Source organism: Pinus tabuliformis, chromosome 1_1 (genome assembly GCF_031772625.1).
Source record: "Pinus tabuliformis cultivar Carrire ecotype Pingquan chromosome 1_1, CPIR1, whole genome shotgun sequence".
Classification (NCBI taxonomy): domain Eukaryota; kingdom Viridiplantae; phylum Streptophyta; class Pinopsida; order Pinales; family Pinaceae; genus Pinus; species Pinus tabuliformis.
In genome coordinates this window covers 796,893,278-796,917,758 of record NC_142297.1, presented here as the reverse complement: position 1 = coordinate 796,917,758, position 24,481 = coordinate 796,893,278, and positions in this window count along the sequence as shown.

Here is a 24,481-nt window from a genome sequence, read left to right as displayed (position 1 = left end):
TTCACTATAGTCTTCCACTTTACATCATTAATGAAAACCTTGTCAATTAGAAGGTATCGCCACCATACTTGATCGTACCCAAGCAAATTTTCCAAGATCACCTCATGATGTCTTCAATGCATCATGGTCTTCAAGATGTCTTTTAGAGACCTCCAAAATAGTGCCTTCAAGATTGTCACTAGGTCTCTCCAAATGATAGCTCCAAGATGTGCTTAATAGTTTTTCTACAATACTTCAAGGGTCTGCTTCACAAGATCTCTTCCAAGTCTTATATCAGTGGTCCTCCTTCAAGCCTTCAATTTCTTGACAGAGCCACAGATGCTTTACACCTCTAGATTCATTATTGTTGAAGGCACACAAGTTCCATACTTCTTTTACCCAAAAAATTCACTTATTCACATAGGTCTGAGGCTACAACAGGTAGAGGCCTTCATCACTGGTTAGTACCCATTACAAAAAATTACAATAATGTCATACCTATGCCAAAGAGTGCTAGCTCAATTGTCAATGAGAACACAACAAGATAGCACCAGTTTGAGCCTCTGATCTTCTATACAGTCCGAGGTCTGTAGCACTTGATCCCTTAATAGGATTGTCTCAAAGTCCGAGTTGCTGTAGGATTATCTCCACAGGTCTGAGCCCTAATTCTGGACTGCAATAGGTTTGAGGTTTGGTTTAATTGTTCTAAGCCTTAATCCAAGGCTGCAACACAGATCTAAGCCTCAAAACAATAATATTGTTCCATCCTTTCACAAGAGGCTTGTTAATTCTCCAACCCGCAATCTAGTCAACCCTTAGACACCCTTTTGCAGTATTTATGTCATCAATCCGCATTTCTGTCCCCTTTTCCACAGCTTCCACAGGTGTATAACCATTGTTATATGGTTCAAAATATGTGAACTCGATTTTGTTTCACTTGTAGGATCTTCACCGAAAATTCTTGACAAAAACAGAGGTCTAACCTCTTATATATATACCTATTCGTCCTCACAACAAACAACCACGTCCACATGCAAGTCGACCTGAGTTATGGAGGTAAGGTTGGATCAATAACTAAAATTAATTTTCTTATCTTTAAAAATTCATATCTCTTAGAATATTTGGAGTTTCGGGGCATGTGATAGCTCATTAGAAATCTAAAAATATGCTCTAAAAGATTTCATAGGTATCATGTTCAGATGCTACCTCTAAAGAGTGATAAATATGTTTTTATGTGGTTGGTTAATAGAGGGTGCAGAAAAAATAAAGGACAGTGGAAATTCTTCATGGATGGGCTTCATGTCATCAAGGGAATCTTTCATCATTAGGATCATCAAGTGTGGTCATCAAGGTGAGGTAAGGACATGTCCTTCATCAAGTATAGTCATCAATGTGATCATCTTGTCTTCACCAAGTGTGGTAATCTTCTAGCATCTTCAAGAATATTTTCCATCAAGACATTGCTATATCAACGATCAACTATTGAAATCAATGACAACCTAGATTAACAATAACAAAGGACTTCTATTCATTTTTAACATGGATTTCATAGATGTGATAACGAGTGACTAGGTTCCATAAACAACTTATTTTGACTTCCTCAAGATACGAACTTTGTTCGGGTTTAATAGATTGTAATCACTGCAAAAATGAAGACTAGCTGAGATAACTAATGATGAACTTTTGAAACACACTTTGAATAGCTTTGGACTCCTGAGATTCTAAGCCATTTGGTCCATATTGACTGAAATCTAGAACTTTGATCTTTCATGAACTAGGTCATAAACACTTCTTTAAGACTTCGATTTTTCCATGAAGACTTGTCACAAAAACGAATTTGGTATTTAAACCTTCCCAAGGAGCTCAGACCAATGGTCACACTTCAAACATTAGGATTTTGTTCTCCATTGAATAATTTGAATTAATACATAGGTAACTCATACTTCTATCCTAAACATGATTAGATTTCTTTGACACTGGATTAAGCCAACGAAATGCATTTGTGTCGAGACTGCACTAGACAAATATGTTACTCAACAACGTTTGGAGACAATGAAAATCGCCCACATAGATGAAAAGAGATCATAGAAAATTTGAATTTCCAATTTATCATAGAGATGAGGTTCAAACTTTATACAAACTCATTTCATTAAGCTCATATGGATGGATGACTTCACTGAAATATAATAATACACAAATTTGATAGAGAGAGAGATCATATGTTGAGGAATGATCCTTCTTAAAGCCTTCTTACATAGAGATGATCCACAGAAGTTTGGCCTACTAGCTCAAAGAGAGATTCAACCTTTTCAAGAGATAGACTTCAGTTGGTTCTTCGATCTTCCTTAGCTCTAATTCCATGTTGAAATTTGAATATATGATCAAATTTTTGAGCATGATAATTACTTGTGACTGATTATATATATGTTCTTCATTTATCATTTTCTTCATTTATTAAGCCATCAAGAAATTATATAGGTACAATCCACAAAAAGACAAGAGACAACAGAAATTAGGCCAGAGGCTAGGGAAAACCCCATATGGGGAAAACCCAACATCTTTTTCAATAAGAGAAACTTGAGTCATGAACGAACTAATCATTAGACCAACTATCTAAGTGCCAATTCAACCATCCATTAATAGCTCTAACTCTGCCACACTTCTATCATCAAAATCTTCAATAAGTTGTATCACAAGATGCCACATCCACAGAGATAGAGTGCTCAAGATAGCTCAATAATCATAGTAGAAATATTGCATCAAAATAGATGGCATTCCTCAGAGATAACATTTCCTCAAGTATATTTCATTCATGTTATATACCTAGGGGGGATAATATGGGGTACCAAGGGAGGTACCCAAGGTAATAATGTAATAATGGGAGGGGCCATAGTAATAAATAAGGTGGTTAACCCATATCATGTAAGGGACCACAAGTAGTTAATAATAATGTAATGGGCCCATGGTATTAGTTGATGGTATGAGGGAACCATGGTAATGACCCATGGTATTGTATGTATGAGGCCTATATAGAGGCTAGAGACTCCACATGGAAAGGGAGTGAAGGATTATTATATGAACAGGCATATGGCTTGTGGAGTGTTCTCCTTCCTTAAGGAGTGAATGTATGGTGTTGCCCTACCTTAAGGGTTTGATATCAATAAAGAATAATTTATATTCATTTCTCTCTTATTGTTTTTGGGTATATTTGCATTATCTTATATTTTTGGATCAGAGCTATAACAAGTAGCTCTGATACCACTTGTTATAGCTCTGATACCACTTGTTATAGATCTAACCCAAAAGTATATGATAATAGAAATAAACCCAAGAAATAACAAGATAGAAATAGATATAAATGCTTCTTTATTATCAAACCCTTAAGGTAGGGCAACACCATAGATTCACTCCTTAGGAAGGAGAACACTCCACAAGCCATATGCATGTTCATACAGTAATCCTTCACTCTATTTCCATGTGGAGTCTCTAGCCTCTATATAGGCCTCATACATACAATACCATGGGTCATTACCATGGTTCCCTCATACCATCAACTAATACCATGGGCCCATTACATTATTATTAACTACTTGTGGTCCCTTACATGATATGGGTTAACCACCTTATTTATTATTATGGCCCCTCCCATTATTACATTATTACCTTGGGTACCTCCCTTGGTACCCCATATTATCCCCCCTAGATATATAACAATTCACTTCTCAGGTAGCTTTCATTTTATTGCTTCAGATAGCTTGCATTTACTAAAATAACATTGCCTAAGGTAGCTTGTATCCATAGAAGTATACTACATCAAATAGTTCATATAGTCATATAAGATTATGCTTCAAATACCTGATTTATTCTTCCACAAGAAACCAATGAATCGCTTTCCAAGTGATGGAGTATATATGCCAATATATATTTGTTCGTTCATGCGAAGGAACATTTCCTTTGGGCAGGTCAACTTGTCTTTTGTAGGGATGACTTGGAAAATTGGAGCGACAAATGACCCTGTGAAAAAATCAAATTTTTTTTCTCTTGCAAGGGTCACGAAGAACATGCCCTTTCAAATTTTTTTTTGACCAAAATAAAACATGAAGAACATACTAGAAAATAATAATAATTTTTCCTTATTTTATTTTTACATAAAATACATATTGATATATGTACAATGAAAGTTATAAAGACCAATCCTAGTTACAATTTCAACACAAATAACCATAAAACATAGGAGTTTTTCAACCATCATGTTCATGATTTTTTGTGAGACAAATTATGTCTTTACCTTCTCCAATGGCCGCTAACCCAATTCCCCTCCTCCAAGGGTAACCTCGACAATTCCAGCAAACTAGACTTAGGTAAACCTGGGTAGGATTTGATTGCTATGTGGTTTGGCCCAAAAGACTCAAACAAGTGTGATCTCTGAAATTTTGTGGTCCCATTCATGTTCTTTGGCTTCCAAAATTTCCAACCATGTCATGGAATTCATTAGTTCCCAGACATAGAGACACATGACCAAGTAAGAGGTGTAGATGTGGTACTGTAGATGGTTGACTCTTCTTTATTTTTGTTGCTCTTATCTATTTTCTTTATTTGGAATTGTTTTCTTCTTATTTGTTCTCATTGAAAGCGAGCAATTGTACATCTTAAAATACCCCGACATTGGTTTGCATTTACCACAATGTACTTTCTTGTTTTATCTTCTAAGGCAATCTTGACTTGACCCAAATTATTTGTTTCCACAAAACCTGAGGTTTCTTTACCATTTTTAACATTTATTGTTGATTTGATTTCCATTTTAAATAATATAGTAGAGAAATGGATCACCTACCTCGTAGTTACACACCCCTTGTCTTTTCGGTCCCCTCTATTCACTTGAAAAAATACATCTATTATCTTAGGTGTTTTTAACAATGATGGGAATATTGTGCACTTAGAAACATTTATATTTTTGGACTAAACAAATATTATTAGTTAAATTGGAACAAATCATCCTTTAATGGTCAACATGTAGCCTTATTTGTCGTAAATGGAAGTTATAATTTCCTTCAAATACAAAGAAATTTTTTTATTCCAATATTGTTCTTTTTTCTTCAAAAATTGATTTTAGCCATGTTGAAAACCATAATGAATGTTTGATTTGTATGGTCCAAAATAGTGCTCATTACACAAGTGGGAAGCATTGTACAATCAATTAATCATATGTTTCCAACATTGATAGAAATTTCAAATATTTGAGTATAATTGGCACATTATTCATCTTAACTTCAATTTTGTAAAGGTAGTGAGAGGTTACCACATGGGTTTTCTAGATCCCTTTTGGTGTTTAATGGAATTAAGAGTATGTTTGTTTGCACATGGATTTTTAAGAATCTCAATAATTTTTTATAAATCCAATATTGTGATAGAAATACTCTAATTGTTGTTGAATATGAAGAAGTGTGCATTTCTAAGATTGTGATGGAAAATGCAAATTGTAGTTGAATATAAGAAAAGCAAATTTACCAATTTAAAGAGAAATCTGACCTCAAAATGAGAAATCTAACTTTGAAATTTCATACTTTTGCATAAAAAACATGAAAAATGGACACCTAAATCGAAAAGAGATACTAATAGTATTACCTTTTTTAAGTGTTTAAATTCCAACATTTTTCAACTATGACATTAAAAACCAAATATGATCATTATTAATTTTTTCAAAATAATGCTTAAATTATAGAGTGGTTTTATATGAGTGTTTTTTTAACAAGGTTAAAATTATAAATGTTTGGAATATTAGCCTAAGACAACTTGTACCATTGCAATCACAAATTAAAATTCACCCATCAAATTGAAACAACATAAAATCAATAGCGTCATTTCTATGGGGCATTAAAATTGCAACATTTTTTAACTATGGACTAAAAAATCACCACTAATATAAACAAAATCATAAAAATGTCATTTTCTTAAAAAGAAGACTATATATATATATATATATATATATATATATATATATATATATATATATATATGTATGTATATGTATATGTATAATTTCAAAATAGATTAAAAATTTATCAATATTGTCTTTTGTAAAAGTCTTCCAAACTAATGAAGTTTGAAACATGAAAATAAATAAATTTAATATTTGGATCATGAAAACTATTTTTAATAATTAACACAATCATTATCATTAAATATGTCACCAATTATAAGAAATATATCTTAATGTTATAAATATTCTAGAGAAAAAAAATGAGTAGTCTTTTAAACATAAAATTTGACAACCATAAAATTTTCATTTTTGGAATGTTGAAAAAAGAAAATATTGGATTTTCCCCTTTTAAACTTGAGAAAAACAATAAAGAAACAATGATAATATGACATAGATAATAAACACATTTGTAAAGAAATAAATATGGAAATATCATCTTTGTAAAATTTAGTCCTAAATGATATTCCCACATAAAATATTAAAAATTCATATAATTATGAAATGTCTAAATTTAATAAAAAAAATTCTTAAATATATAATAAACTATATTCTATACATATATTTATAGTAAAAAAAAACATTAAAGTAATAACAAATCAAATAAAAATTGTTTAATATTTTTTTTCACATTAAATTATATTTAGATATTTATAAATTATTTTATAATATTTTATAACACTTTAACGGTGGGTTCGGAAGGCAGAAGTTAAGAAGGTATCCCGTCCCTCCCCTCGCTTCGTCTGGTGCATTTGGTTCTGGCAGAATTTCTAGAACGGCTCTGCAACCTGGCTCCTTCCTGCTCGGCATAAGCTATAGGTAATCACAGTTGTTACAGTGAAAACCACTTTCCAGTTTCGGAAGTTCTGGAACCTGTTTTCTAAGGAGTTAGGAGGTTACTCACCGTGGATAGAAGGTAAACCTAATCTTAAAGTGAATCAGTCCTCCACTGGTTTAACAACTACTGGGCCAACTTCCTGCCGCATAACTGAGAGGTGCATGAACCCCGGGAGCCTGCCTCATTGGTGCATGAAATATTTGATAGGGCCTTGACATATAAGTTAATGCAAGAAGAAATATCTCCCCTCTTGAGGGAATAAATACAAGGTGAGGGTGCTAGCTTTGGATTTCACTTACTATCAAAATTTGGCTATTTAGCTGGTTAAGTTGCTTACCTTGTTACTCTTTATATTGCTAGTATGAAGCTCAATGGCTATTTGCTTCAATTTTCTGAACAGAGATGAAACGGGTAGATATGCTTAGATGACTCGGCTCAACATTTGTGGAAATATAATGTTAAACTCTTGATACATATAGATAATGATAATTTTCTGTATTTAGAAAAGTTACATAGAAAAGGAAAGAAAATACAAATAATTGTAAAATGATTAAAGCAAGAAAAATAAAAGGGGTTAGAAAATTTATATTTTTATTTTGCTCTCGCTTTGGATAGTAGAAAGTCAAGAAAGCAGGAGAAATAACGAAAGGGTGAAAGTAGATTATTACTAATTTTTAAAATATATTTCTATTTTGACAAATGCTAAATAAATATGTTTAAAATGGTGATTAAAATAAAGAAAAGATGAAAGTAGATTATTAGTAATTTTTTAAATATATTTTTATTTTGAAAAATGCTATATAAATAAGTTTAGAATATTAATTTTTTAAATATAGATATTTATTAGATAATAGGTAGAGATCCACGTTAGATTTGTTGCTTTTTAGATTTAAGTTTTTTTAAAAAATTGGTGTGAGTTTTTTAAAATAAATTGCTTTTCTAAAATTATTATATTATAGAATTATTATAAAATATTCCAAATTTAAAATAAATTTAAAAAATAATAATAAAAATATCTAAAATATATATAAAACTTTATGATCTATACTATTTTTTCATTCAAATTTTTAACCAAATTCCAACTTGGTAACTATAGAAAATATCTTTCATTCAAATTTTTATCCAAATTCGAACTTGGTACCTATAGAAAATATCATTGAGATGGGAGTTCAACGGCACATTCGCAGTCTTTACGTTCCTGTGAATCATGGCCCGCTCGGCGAATTCGTGGTGATAAGTCAGCCCCCTGGTCGGCTCGGCGAATTCATGGACATAAGTCAGCCCCCTGGCTATGCCCAGGGCAATTTTGTACCGCCCGTACCATGACAGGCAAGTTGATCTTTTGGAATTGAAGAGGCAGTCAGCCAGACTGTCGTTTTCCATTAAATCAGAAACCAGAAGCTCTTCGTTAATCTATCCATCATCGAATTCGATGCAGTACCCTGTGAGAGGAAGGAGGTTGAAGTGCTTAATACTGCTAATGAGACTCAGTTCGTGGCTCAAATCCGCACCTCCTTTTATCTTAGCAGAGTACTTTAATCTCTTCACGGCTGTCTGTGATCTGTTTGGCAGCGTACCTCGGTAAACAGTGATGAAACATTGAAACCTCCTTCGCCGACTACGTTCGACGCCGCAAAATTCCCAATCGAATCTCTGATCTCCGAGAGGCTGAAGAACGTCAGTCCCGTGCTCGCACTCAACAATTCGTATTTCTGCATCAACTTCTTCCGTTTCGATTTGCGGAGATGGGGTTTTCGGCGGTTTAAATAGACACAAATATTGAATATTACGATGAGGATTCCTACGGCAGAAATAGTCGTCGGAAGGAGATATGTCTTCGTAACTCTATTTCGTTGCTCGGTATTGGCTGCCAATGCCGTTAAATTCTCCACACTCTGAAGGCAGTAAGCAGCGTCCGGGCCAAGATTGTCCTAACAATTGATGCCTCCTTCGACATAAATCATCACAAACAATGGGCAATTTGATTTTCCCCTGTATCCTTCATCCAGCGAACGGAGCGTCGTTGCCGCGACACTCAAGCATTTATTCCATGGAAAATCTCTGGGGCAAGATACATTGCAGTTCAACTTCATGTCGGTCGAATCCACCCTGCTCTCCAAGGTGCTTAGATTTCCAATTCTGAGGCAGGTGCTGGAATCCGACACAGGCTTTGAGGGCTCACATTGCAGCCGCTGAATAGTTGAGCTCCTATCCCGGTCCAGGTTTCCAGTGGCCTATGAAATTAATTTAAACAAACAGCCACCGTGTAGACAGTGGGCAAGACGAAGGAACCGGTGGTGTGCATCCATGAACATTGGTCAACCATCCATGGATAAGCGTCAAGCTCTTCGCTTATGTTCAGTGAACAAGATCTAGCGCCAGCTTCAAATGAAATTTTCAATGTCTCTGCCCTAATTGATTGATGCGAAATTAAGCAAAAATATAATACATAACCAGAAGCTCTGATCCATGACAGCGTTCATCGAATTGGTTCCTGCAGAAAGATTCATAAAATGGGAATAGGATCATATCGGTTGAATCGAAGCTCATCTAAAGCTTATGAAACTCGGCAATTGGCAAATAATTCTACTCATTCAGTTGTCGTGCCTCTTCCACTCACCCAGGATTAAAACGAATCGTGAGGGCTTAGGTGATATTTAAATTGCTTCTTTGCTTCCCTTTTAGCTCAGGAAGTGCAGGGTGAGATTGTTGAAAATTATAGTGCAGGGTGAGATTGTTGAAAATTATAGATAACAGTGGATGTGAATATATTTATTTCTAAAATAGAAATACAATAATATTTACTTTTTTCAATTTCAATAATATTACAATAATAAAATAGAAATTGTAAATCATAATTCTATAATGCGAAAATAAAACTTAATGCCCCCAGAAAATATACTTACCTTGTTCACAAGTGAAAACAAAGGAAGTTTCCCAGAACAATTGAAGCATTCCTTTGAACGTTTGACTATAGCTTTATAGCAGCACCCTACCACCCTTACTGCTAATTTACCCGAGAAAAAACTGTAGCCAATCTGCCCCAACTTCGTCTTCGAGCTTCCGTGACAGAAAACAAGGAAAGGGCTCGCCTAAATCTAGAACCAACAAAATTTAGAAATTCCGAACGCAGTCAAGACAGAATGGAAGGGAGGATAATCAACGGGCAAGCAAAGATTTGGATTGCGAAATGGCGGGCTAAACTTTATAGCAAAGTCGAGCAACGAGACAGGGCACTTAAACTCTCCTATTCCCCGTGCATCCGTTTGTGTGTAACAAATCTCGTTGTTGCATCATCTTAATGATCTTTGAAGTCCTGCGCACAAATTTAAGTCGGACATCGAGACCAGAGAGAGATAGCACTTGGGATCGATCTCTGTGGTGGAGATGAAGAATGGCAGATTTTTTCCAAATCTTGTTTGGCACTTCCAAGATCTGCTCTCTCACTTGATGGTGTAAAACTGAAGGGATTGAGATCCTAGTTTGGGGACCAAACAGATAAATTTATAGCCAAGCTTCCATCAAGCTTCTGTTGGCTATGTGTCAGGTGTTCCACAAATCATGGAAGAGAACTCCTGATGGAGTAATGGACCACTTCAGAAGCTCCCAACAATAAATTTATTAACTACAGTTGATTTCCGTAATTTAAGGAAACTACTCCAGTTGGTTTCCAGAAATTAAGAAAATGACTGCAGTTCACTTCCGTAATTGTAAGCAGCAGTTGGGAAAATTAAAGGAGCTTAACATTCTCCCACTTGGTCCATTCTTCCAATCTTAATGTCTCATCTTAAAACCCATTGATAATCTGTATTAAGTAATAGATACATGAATCATGGTGATAAGTCCTCTAATGACGAGTATTATCTTCCATGTATTACTATGTATTTATTCTTATTATAATTTATATGGCAACAATTTCTTAATGAATAAACCTTATGTTTATTCCTGGTCCTACACAAATGAGTTTTCTCAAATCAACTTAAGGTGCACATAAATATGAGAAAAACATCACAATAATTAAGAATTTCATTAAAATAACATTGTCCATACAATGAGAAACTACATAATGGAACCAAGTCCCATATTCATTATATGATCCTTGAATTTAAACGGTGGCATGCCCTTAGTCAAAGGATCAACAATCATCAACTCAGTGCTGACGTGCTCAATGACCACTTTCTTTTCTTTAACATGTTCCCTTATAACTAAATACTTAATGTCGATGTGTTTATTTCGACTCCCACTTTTGTTGTTTTTAGCCATAAAAACAGCAGTTGAATTATCACAATATATTCTCAATGGCTTAGAGATAGAATCCATAATTCTAAGCCCAGAAATGAAACTCTTAAGCCATACACCATGTAAAGTAGCCTCAAAACAGGAGACGAACTCGGCTTCCATAGTGGAAGTGGCAATCAAGGTCTGCTTGGCACTCCTCCATGATACAGCTCCACCGGCCATCATAAAAATGTAACATGATGTTGATTTGCGTGAATCAACACATCCAGCAAAGTCAGAATCTGAGTAGCCAATTACTTCCAAGTTGTCCATCCGTTTATACATAAGCATGTAGTCTTTGGTTCCTTGAAGGTACCTCATTACTTTCTTTGCAGCTCTCCAGTGGTCTAAACCTGAATCACTCTGATATCGTCACAACATTCCCACAACAAACGCAATGTCAGGTCTTGTGCAGATTTGAGCATACATTAGGCTTCCAACAGCAGAAGCATATGGAATGTTCTTCATTTGTTCCCTTTCAAAGTTGTTCTTCGGGCATTGGTTCAAATTGAACCTATCACCCTTCACAATGGGAGCTACACTTGGTGAACAATCCTTCATCCAAAATCTCTCTAAAATTTTATTAATATAGGTTTTTTGTGACATACCCAAGATGCCTCGAAATCTGTCTCTATGGATCTTTATGCCAATGACATAAGATGCCTCACCCATATCCTTCATATCAAAATTTTTAGAGAGGAATTGTTTCAGCTCATGTAGCAAACCCTTATCATTGGTTGCTAGCAAAATGTCATCCACATATAAAACAAGAAAACAAATTTTACTCCCACTAACTTTCAGGTATATACATTGATCCATAATGTTTTCTACAAAACCAAAAGAAGAAACTACATTATGGAATTTCAAATACCATTGGCGGGATGCTTGTTTTAAACCATATAATGACTTCTTGAGCTTGCAAACCAATTGCTCACCATCACTAGAGGGGAATCCTTCAGGTTGTTTCATGTAAACCTCCTCCTCTAGATCTCCATTGAGAAAAGTCATTTTCACATCCATTTGTTGCAACTCCAAGTCAAAATGGGCTACTAATGTCATAATAACGCACAAGGAATCTTTCTTAGATACAGGAGAAAAAGTCTCTGTGTAGTCAATTCCTTCTTTCTGAGTGAATCCCTTAGCAACAAGTCTTGCCTTGTATCTCTCAATGTTTCCGAATGAGTCTATCTTTGTCTTAAAGACCCATTTACATCCAATGGCTTTTGCACCATTAGGCAACTCAACAAGATCCCAGACTTCGTTACTCTTTATGGAATTCATCTCTTCCTTCATGGCATTGTACCATAGTTCTGATTCTTTGCAACTCATGGCTTGTGAAAATGACTCGGGATCATTTTCGGCTCCAATGTTGTAGTCAGATTCTTGTAGATACACAACATAATCATTAGGAATTACTGATCTCTTTGGTCTAGTAGATCTTCTTAATGTTGTACCATCATCTTCCTGAGAAGTATGTGGTTCAACTTGTTGTTCAAAAGTTCTTGGCAACTCTTGAACTACCTGATCTACTGGAATGTCGTCAGCAGCTTGTGGAACTTCAACAATTGGTTGTTCAACACCGGTTTGTACTTGAGGGGTGCTATGAACAATAACCAATCTATCACTTGAGGTGGAAGGTTGAAACTCTGAATGATCCTTCTCAAAAACTATGTTCTTGGTTTGATCGCTCCCACTGATCAAGTCATTTTCAAGAAACTTTGCATTTCTTGATTCCACAATCCTGGTGCTGTGAGATGGACAATAAAATCTGTAACCTTTAGACCTTTCAGCATATCCAATGAAATACCCACTAATGGCCCTTGGGTCCAGCTTCTTCTCTTGTGGATTATAAATTCTCACTTCAGACGGGCATCCCCAAACGCGCGTCGCAAACTCGGTTTCCAACCTTTCTATAATTCAAATGGCGTTCTAGGAACCGCCTTGGTTGGAACTCGGTTTAATATATACATTGTCGTCTTAAGTGCTTCAGTCCACAAGGATTTAGGAAGATTGGAGCTACTAAGCATACTTCGCACCATGTCCAATAAAGTTCGGTTTCTTCTTTCTGCTACACCATTATGGTCGGGTGAACCAGGCATGTTGTATTGGGCAACAATCTCATGCTCTTGAAGAAATTTAGCGACTGGCCTATGTGCTTGTCCATCTTCTGTGTATCTACCATAATATTCTCCACCTCTATCTGATCTCACGATCTTAATTTGCTTGCCGCATTGTTTCTCCACTTCAGCCTTAAAGATCTTAAAGGCATCTAATGCTTCGCTCTTTTTATGAAGCATGTAGAGATACATATATCGTGAGTAGTCATCTATAAAGGAGATGAAGTATCTCTGACCATGTGAGTCCATGTCTGGACTACATATATCAATATGTATGATCTCTAATATGTCTGAACTCCTATTGGCACCTTTCTTTGACTTGTTGGTCTGCTTTCCCTTTATGCAGTCCACACAAGTCTCAAAATCAGTAAAATCCAGAGTATTAAGTACCCCTTCATTTACCAATCTTTTAATTCTTTATATGGAGATATGACCTAGCCTCCGGTGCCATAATTTAGAGGAATCTTCATTAATAACACATCTTTTAGTGCCAGTGTGAACATGCATTGAATCATAAGTGACATTGTTTTGTAAATTAATGCAGTAAAGACCATTAGACAAAATACCATTCCCAACATAATCAGATTTATAAAATAGACTGAAAGATTTTTCTGAAAAGTTAATGGAATATCCAAAAGGTACAAGCCTTGAGACTGAAATCAAGTTTCTAGAAAAACTTGGAACATAAAAGGTCTTTTCTAATTCTAAAACAAAGCCACTACTTAAAGTTAAATAACATGTTCCTATAGCTTCCACATGCGAGCCCATCTTGTTTCCTGAAAAGATGTTTTGCTCACTTCCCACTGGTTTCCTTAGGTTTTGCAAACCCTGCAAGGAATTCGAAATGTGAATTGTTGATCCAGAATCAATCCACCATGTGTTAATATTGACGTTAACCATATTAGATTCATAACAAACAAACGAGATTAAATTACCTTTGTCCGCAAGCCATTTTTGAAATTTGGCGCATTCCTTCTTCATGTGTCCCTTCTTTTTACAGAAGAAACACTTGGAATCCTTCTTGATATCGGCTTGGGGAGGTACTTTACCTTTCCCTTTCCGATTGGCTTGAGATTTTCCCTTTCCACGCATTGCTAGCATTGCACTCTCTCCCAGTTCCATCACCAGTCTCTCTTCCTCTTGAACACACATGGTCATGAGTTCATTAATTGACCATTTATCCTTATGTGTTTTGTATGAGATTTTGAAAGGTCCATATTGGTGCGGAAGGGTGTTCAGGATGTAGTGCACTAGGAAAGACTCCGAAATATCAACCTCGAGTTTCTTCAATTGAGCCACAATATCCCTCATCTGCATGATGTGCTCGCGCACACCTTTCACACTGGTGAGCCTTAGGGATGAGAACTTCATGATTAGGGTGCTTTCTAGTGCCTTGTCTGAAGTGACGAATTGATCATCAATGGCCTTCAACAAGTCTCGGACCTTTTCATGCTGATCAACGGAACCACGAATACCAGCTGAAATTTTAGTCTTAATGAACATCATGCTTAGACGATTGGATCACTCCCATCGTTCATAAAGCGTGATGTCCGCTGCAGTGCTGGTATTAGTGAGTGTCGGTGACTCATCTTTCCTAATAGCATAATCTATGTCCATCCACCCCAAATGAAGGAGAATCCTCTCCTTCCAAACCTTATAGTTATCTCCCTTAAGTTCGGGAATGTCACAACGAATTTTAGAGAAATTTGCAGGTTGTACAACTGCATCAAAATTAAAAATCACATGCTTATGTTAAAATTGAGGCTTAGATAAAATTTCATGTTTTACCAATGTAAATCATGCTCAAAATTGAATCTAATGACATAAAAATTGCCTGTGGGCTAAATTTTCAATTCAAACAGATTCAATTATTCATAATTCTGAACTTTATGATAAAACTTATTAATTCATAACTCCTGTGGGTAGGTTATGAAATTTTATCCTAATTAATTACATAAATATAATAAAAATTCCTGTGGAATAAAATTTATTATATTTAGTCTAATTAATTACAATTTAATGTCTAAATAATCTTTATGTGATCTAACCAATCATAATATATAATTTTATTTAATTAAAGATGATGTGGCTATTCACTAATTAATTAAAATTATATGGATCACAAGACATTATCCATTATAAATTGCATAAACAAAAATATATATATGTGGAAGGCGAAAACAATTGCCGCACTAATCAAACTCTTAAAAAAAAAATCTTATAAAATTATAAACATTTCTTTAACCAGGGAAAAAAAAAATGTTTAGTAAAATGAATAAGTCAAAATGTTATTTTTAAATAAACTTCATACAAGAAACTATATGAGTAAAAACTGTGATAAATATCAGTATTACTCCAAATGATGGCAAGATTTCCACTCAAAATAAATAAACTTTAAATACCTTTTTAATGAAAACCATATAATTAAAATAGTTGATATTTTGGGGAAACGTATTGTTCTTAGTCCACAGAAACTTCATGGAGACCAAGAAAACTAATGCGAGAATTAAAATATGCACTAAATTTATCCCCAAACTCATTGTCGAGGGCTACACTGTAACTAATCATAATATTAAAAAACATCACGGAAAAAATCCAACAATTCTAAGATGTCTTAGATTTCTGAGCATGAACTGTAATTTCCGTTATCATAACAACATAATTTGGCAGGCAGAACACACCAAGGCAGAGATAAATGTTAAGGCTCTGATACCAATGTAAATCATAATTCTATAATGCGAAATTAAAACTTAATGCCCCAAGAAAATATACTTACCTCCAGCCATTAGCGCTTGCTCACAAGTGAAAACAAAGGAAGTTTCCCAAAATAATTGAAGCACTCCTTTGAATGTTTGACTATAGCTTTATAGCAGCACCCTTACTGCCAATTTAGCCGAGAAAAAATTGTAGCCAATCTGCCCCAACTTCGTCTTCGAGCTTCCATGACAGAAAACAAGGAAAGGGCTGGCCTAAATCTAGAACCAACAAAATTTAGAAATTCCGAACGCAGTCAAGACAGAACGGAAGGGAGGATAATCAACGAGCAAGCAAAGATTTGGATTGCGAAATGGCGGGCTAAACTTTATAGCAAAGTCGAGCAATGAGACAGGGCACGTAAACTCTCCTATTCCCTGTGCATCTGTTTGTGTGTAACAAATCTCGTTGTTGCATCACCTTAATGATCTTTGAAGTCCTGCACACAAATTTAAGTCGGACATGGAGACCAGAGAGAGATAGCACTTGGGATCGATCTCTGCGGTGGAGATGAAGAATGGCAGATTTTTTCCAAATCTTGTTTGGCACTTCCAAGCTCTGCTCTCTCACTTGATGGTGTAAAACTAAAGGGATTGAGATACCAGCTTGGGGACCAAACAGATAAATTTATAGCCAAGTTTCCATCAAGCTTTTGCTGGCTATGTGTCAGGTGTTCCACAAATCATGGTAGAGAACTCCTGATGGAGTAATGGACCACTTCAGAGGCTCCCAACAATAAATTTATTAACTGCAGTTGATTTCCATAATTTAAGGAAACTACTGCAGTTGGTTTCCAGAAATTAAGGAAATGATTGCAGTTCACTTCCGTAATTGTAGGCACCAGTTACCCGGATGCGGGTGTCATTACGTGCAATTAAGCCAGGCGCTCGCTTCAACACTTGTGACGAGGCCGAGAGGACAGATAGGCACGCACAAGCGATGGATGAAGGTTATAAATCAATGTTCCTGGCAGGTGATGGCAAGTTAGTTCAAAACAGGAGGGACGGCGCATTCAAGCCAAGCGAGGCAGCTCTGGACTCGATGCGCTCAAGGATGATGGATCCTCGCCCTCTGCCTGCGGTGATTACTGCGAATTCGCTATATAATGGGAATGCCCAGACATTTCATGAACAAAGCAAGCCATTCGATGCTGGAAATTGGCAAGGGGGTACTCTGGCATGCCGAATCAGGGTGGTCGAACAGCGCTTCAAAGCCCTTGCGTTAGGAGACATGCCACGTAGCAGAGGGGTGCCTCGACGAGGCGGAAGATCAGGAACTCGGATTGCTAATGAAGTTTAAGAGCCGAATCCAATTGCTCCTATGGCTGCTCTGCCTCCCTCGTCCTCTAGTTCTGAGCAGGAGTTTCTGGTTTTGCAGGATACATACCAGACATTCCGCCTCAGAATTCCCAGCAGACTCATTCGGTCAGATGTGATTGTCAATTTCTCGGTCTATCTCTTGGAGGAGGCACCTGGAGATCCCTCCTCGTCCTCCCCTGCTTCTGCAAGCATCCAGGGCAGCGACATACTCCTGGGGGACATGAATGGCATGGTATATCGTACTCCCCGTCCCCAGGATGCCATGACGCAGAATGTCCAGCCTCAGCAAGTCCTGGCTCAGGAGGGCTCGGCTCAAGCCGCGTCAGTGCAAGAAATTTTGCCGCCTTTCAATTGTGCTTTGGGCAAGGAAGAGGGCCATGACTCCATTCAGCCTGGCTCGGAAGGGCAGCTTCAGAATGGCGATGAGCTCGTCATCTGGCTCGACTCGCCCAGTCCAGAGAAGGGGAAGCCACCAGCGTCGCCCAGCCATCCAGCTTAAGCCTCCACGGGTGCTCTTCTTAAGTCTTTTGCAAAGTTGTCAATGTCTTTGTTGGTGTCTATTTCTGTTTTTTTCAGTCCTAGTTCTCAGCCTTACCATGGTTGCATGTCTCTGGTCAATACAGTAAGCCTGTTAAATGTTAGAGTCAATGAAGTAAACAGTGTCTGTATTTTTGTATGTACATGTTCAAAATGTCTGTTGTCCAAGGAAAATCCAAATGGACAAGGTTTTGTAAATCTGTTTCAGCGGATCGATAGTCAGTTCCAGGCACTACTGTTAGAGGAATGGCCTCGACCTCCTCGGATGATGTAAACCATGTAAATATTTTTCTTTCCTTAATATAGAAGTAGACTTTACCTAGAAAAAAAAATTGTAGGCACCAGTTGGGAAAATTAAAGGAGCTTAACAGAAATAATATTTACGATAATAGAAATAGATAACAGTTGTGAATATTTTCATGGTATAATATTTACGATAATAGAAATAGATAACAGTTGTGAATATTTTGATGGTTGTACTTAATTTATAGTGTTACCGTAATGAGCTCTATGGATTTTATCTAAAGCACAATTTCAAAGAAATTTTATGAAATGTTTGTAGTATATTGTAAAAGTAGATAGCTAAGTACATATTCAATATATCTAAGGAATATTGAGCAATATAAGAACTCGCTAGAAAATCTAAAATATTAATATTAATATTAATAGCATGAATTACTACATCTTTTGGTTCAAAATTTGTGATTACAATTCTAATTTTCATATATACACTAATTTTACTATAAATATTTAAATAGAATATAATTAATTTTTCTATACACTTTGTTGGGATATAAAATTGGTGATGGGTACTTTGCAAAGACCTAGTTTGGCTTGCTGGATTGCAATATTTAAATTAATAACGAGTTTGATTAGATTCTTTAGCATGTCTCCTCTAGCACAAGGCACAACCAACCCTCGTGAGCTTTGATCCTGGGTCACCTTGCTAAGGAGGTCATTTTTTTCCAATTAAAAAGACATTTGTGGTTCATCATATTGTAACATTGTTTATATTTTGTCACATGATGATGTTGTTTGTTGTCAGTCACTTTGCAATGTTGTTTGTTGTTCATCACATTGTCACAACACTTGTCATTTATCACATTGTGATGACATCTGTTGTTCATCACATTTTGATGCCATAACATTGCAATGTTGTTTGTTATTCATCACATTGTGACAACATTCATTGTTCATCGCATTGCAAATTCATTTGTTGTTCGTCACATGGGTGATGGAATTTGTTGTTTGTCACATTACAACATCAATTTTTTTGTCCAATTGCCATATCATTTGTTGTTCGTCACATTGTGACATTATTTGTTATTCATCATGGTGGGACAATAAAATCATTATAAATTCTATATTTAAAATTAAATATGGTGAAAGATTTAGAGTTTTTTTTTTTATTACAAATTTTGTGTGCATGTAAAGTTTTGGTTTTCATTGTTATTTTGAATATAATAAAATTTATTTAGTTATTTGTGTTTCATAAATAAACATTTATGATTATTTGTGTTAATAAAAGTTTTTTTTTTTTCCAATTCTAAAATTTAATTATGAGCTTATTTTTGGCTCTATTCTTAGGGAAATGATCTTCCCAAGTCCTCTATTCCTTTGGTGTATCTTTGCACCTTTTGGGGTAATTGCTAGTATTAATATATACATTAACACATGTCAATTATAATTGACTTAGTCAACCATAGTCAATATGGATCTCATGTCCAATCATGATTAACTATAGGCATTATGTTCAGCATCTCTATAGTTAACTATAGACACCATGCCTAACATACACGTTGTTCACCTTGATCAACCATAGTTAAGTTTTAATAATAACAATAATACTTTTAAAACTTTTTTTAACAATGAAACCATGTCAAACTAGGTTAACTATTGTTAACTATGTTCACCATGGTCATTTATGGTTAACATAGCCAACCATAATGAGCATGGTCAAGCATATTCATTTATAGTTAAACTTTGATAAGCATGATCATCCATGTTCATCCATACTCAATCATGTCAATCATGAACCATCATCAACATGGACATCATCATGTTTAGCATTGATTTACAATAGGCATTATGTTCAACATTCTTATAGTTAACCATGGAAATCATGCCCAATATACCCATAGCCAAATTTAGCCAACCATATTCAACTATAGTCATTCGTGGTTAACCGTAGTCAACAATAGTTAAGCATAGTTGGTCAACCATAATCAAGGTTTTAAAAAGTTTAATAATAATACTGAAATGGAGAGGATAACAACTATTTCACTTAATCACCAAAGTTAAACTTAATTTACATATTGGTATTTTAATTATATTATAAAAATAAGTTAAATAATAATAAAAAATCAAATACATTTGCATAGTTAAAAATAAAATTTATCATACCCGGATGCGGGTGTTAACCTCAGCATTTAAGGACATGGCCTATTGCCAAGCCACCTGGATTGCCAGCCGGCAGGGGGGTGATCTTCCGGCCCGCATGAAAATAGCCATATTAAGGCTCATCGTAAGTGAATTTATGTCTGCTCAGTCTAGGACGGCGCTGCAATTCAATGCGCGCATGGCCCTTTCGTCCTGGTTCGCGCTCTTCAGCATGACGCGCCTTCATTCTCCCGCTGCGAGTTTTGCCTTCGGCCTTTATATCACCTTGTGGTCTCAGATGTTCAATCTCGTCTCTCCTGTAGCCTCAGTCGTCTGGCTCTGCAACAATTCAGGCTTCCATAGCACCCCTGCTCCGCCGGTTCTTCTATGTCTCAGTTGTTTTCTCAGGTTCCCTGGTGCTTCCCCAATGCCTCGCAGTCAAGGCATTCCGCGAAGGGGTGGTCGCTCTGGCATCAGAGTAAGCCCCTCGCCTTCAGAGCCCCGGCAGCTAACTCCAATTGCATTGGCTCAGCCCTCTTCTCCGCAGTCTGACCAGGAGGGAGCCAACCCAAACAGCTCTTACCAGTCGTCCAGTTTTGTCTTCCAGAGTCGGATTAATAAACCGACGGTCACTGTGAATTTTTCTGTGTTCATCTCTGAGGAGGAAACCCACCATCCCAGCTCGACCCCTCCGGCTTCCCCCAGTTCTCAGAATGAAGGCGTTCTGCTCGGAGATATGACGGGATTGGTTTATCACCCGGACTTCATCAACGAGGGAGCCCCTGCTTCGAATGTTCCTCAGCAACCCGCTCAGGCCATGGAAGAAGACAAAGTCAGAGAACCAGCTCATTTCCCTTCTGGAATTTTACACCTGGTAACGGATTCGGCTGGAGAACCGCTGATGGACGAAGAAGGCTATGTCACATGGGTAGCCTCTCCAAGTCCGGTGAAGGAAGAAAAGCAGGCCTCTCCAAGTCAAGCCGATTGATGCGAATTCGGGTGCCTGTTATGTTTTTTGACTCTGTGTCTATGGTTTTACAGTTTAAAGTCTCGGGTCTGTTTAGTCTTAGGCTTCAGATGGTTATAACATCACTAGAAATCTCAGACTTTTTTCTCTGTTATACAATCAGTCTTGATAGATATCAATGTATTTTTGGAACTACTGAAGGATGGGCGCATCATAGTCTGGATATTTTTTGTCAGGTTGTCAGGGATAGCAATCATTATCTCAAGATTTGCATTGTTCATCCTGTGAACAAAAACTACTGTAAAATCCCTGAGTTTTTGCTAAAGGACTGGCCTCGGCCTCCTGTGCGGCTCTGATCTTTGTACATATCTTTTTACTTTTTTAATAGAATAGCATTTACCGAGAAAAAAAAAAATTTATCATATTTGGTTGAAAATTAGTTATATAATATCTTATTTATGATATTTGTTGAATTTTGATCAAATTTGTAACATAAAGATGTTTTCCTTTACAGTTTTCAACGTGTTTATTTAAGTGTGAGTTATTTTGAATTGTATCATAAAATATAGTAACTAGTATTTTCACTAATGTGCAAAGAAATGCTGAAAGCGTCAACTCAATGCATTAATTATACCTCAGCGGGACCAATCCAATGCGGCAAGTTGTAAACATATCAACGATAAAAAGGGCTCACAACTCTGTTTAGATTCGTCAGAGACAACAAATCTGAACAGTATCGCGAGATAAAACCTCAACATAAAAAACTTAGGCTTAATAACTATGAAGTAAATAGTGAAATATAATATATAAACTTACCATCTATTGATTCTACTTTTATTATGAAATATATATCAGGGTAATAATTTTTTTGATATATTTTTCTTCGTTATTGATTTTTTGAGTCGTAACCTAAAATGGGCTAACAAAAAATTAATAATATAGTTTACAAATTTGTTGGTATAAAAACCTTCCTTTAGATGATATTTCATTTTAGGCCCCTTTTTATTTATATTTGGTTGTTGGCTATTTTGAGTTGCATCATAAAATCAATGCGTTGTATTATAAAATTAAAATTGATGTGTAATAATATGGTATATAAATATATTGTATAATAATTTATTTTTGTTTACGTTTGTATAGGTGTTAATTATTTTAAGTTTTATTATAATTAGTATAGATTTATTTAATTTTAAATTTAGGTCAAGTGTTGAGAGGGATTAAATTTTTCAAAATGTAAATTTTTTTTTAGTGTAAAATTTGAGGAAAATTTTGCAATTCGAACGATTTGACTCCTCTTAGCTTTTAGTAGATCCAAAACTAAATAAATCTATGCTAATTTTGAAAAACACATTAATAAAATATTTTAAATATAAGATTTTTTTTCACTTATTTTATATAATATATAAACATATTCACATTCTCTGCATTAACATATTAATGTGTGCCTCCTCATATTCAGAAATAGAAAACATATACCCCTCTCTATCTAATTTTTATTATAAATGTTACATATTAAAACATGTTTTCTATATATAGACATATATATTGAAATTATTGTTATTAATATTTTTCTTGTATACATATATTTAATTATTTTTATTAGTAATATTTTTTGAAATGTTACATATCAAATCTATATTAAACATTGAAAGAATTATAAATATCCCTCATACCTTGAATTAAAGCACTTATTAATGAAATAATAATACTATGTTTGATGATAAAATATTTTACTCAACATGCGTATTGAAATATTTGATTTATAACCCACATTAATTTTTTTTTGTTATTAATATTTTTAAAATCTTATATATCAAAATAAAATTGTTTATTAGTGTGTTTCTCAAAGCCAACATAGATCCATCTTAACCCTGGATCTATCAAGCATAGAGAGGGATTGAATTTCTCAAGGTGCAAACATATTGTCAAGTTTTGCACTCAAAAAGAGATTTGCATCTTATGAGATTTGATCCCACTAGATGCATGGTAGATCCAGAGTTAAGATGAATCTTTTTAAATAGTACATATACGATAAACATAAAATGAGTTGCATATCATGCAATATCAATAATATTATTTTCTACCTCTATATTAAGTAGCGAAGAACTTACATGATTTTTTATTTTTTCATTTATTTACTTTCAATTACTTTACTTTTTCTTTTTATATAGATTGAAGTATTTTATTTATGGTCATCATTCGTTTTTTTATTGTTATCTTTAATTTGTTAATGTAAGTATTATTTTATTATTTTTAAATGTAATATTACATAACAATATCTTTTTATCTAAGTTGAAAAGTGCTTTTAACTATAAAAATAAAATACAATTTACCTATTTTTTAAAATAAAATAAATAGATAAAACATAATATACAAATTGGTTAAAATAAAGGAAGAGATTAAATACGGTGTACAAGTTTTTTTTAATGTAACAACCTTACTTTTGTTAAAATTTTACTTCATATTAATACTTCTCTAATATCTTTTAGCTTTGAACATCCTAGATTAGGTTTTGGTTGTACCATAATTTAAATGAGACAATAACATTGGCTCAAATATAGTGTGCATTTTTTTTAAAATTACCTTTCCTTTGTTTAAATATCAGTGATAATTCTTTGAGCTTTTTTTCACTTTAGATGTGTCTATTTTGGTGTTGGTTATTTTTCACTTTAGATGGGTTTATTTTGATGTTATAGTGTGCATTTTTTTTAAATTACCTTTCCTTTGTTTAAATATCAGTGATAATTCTTTGAGCTTTTTTTCACTTTAGATGTGTCTATTTTGTTGTTGGTTATTTTTCACTTTTAGATGTGTCTATTTTGGTGTTGGTTATTTTTCACTTTAGATAGGTTTATTTTGGTGTTGGTTATTTTGAGTTATATTATAAAATGGAGCAATAAAAATGAAACCAGAGGTAATAACAAAATGTATAATCTATCATACAGTGATATGTTTTTGCCATGATTTCATTTCATTTCTTTTTTGTTTAGGTGTAAGATATTTTGAGTGTAATATAAAAATGGGATAGTAAAATAAGATAATATATAATAATATTGTGTATAAATTTATGGTATAGTGATATAGTGTATAAATTTGTTGTATAATGATTTTATTTTATTATAGAATTGAGGCTTTTGTGATTTGTAATAATTTTATAAGAATAAATTTTGGCGATAATCATATCAAAATTTATTTGTCAATACGTTTAGAACCATCAAATGTGGTTCATTGCCAAAACAAGATGAAAAACCAAATCATAACAACATATTAAATAGCAACATTATTTTACTTCATATTAGTACTTTTTTAACATTGTTTTTCTTTGAATATGCTTAT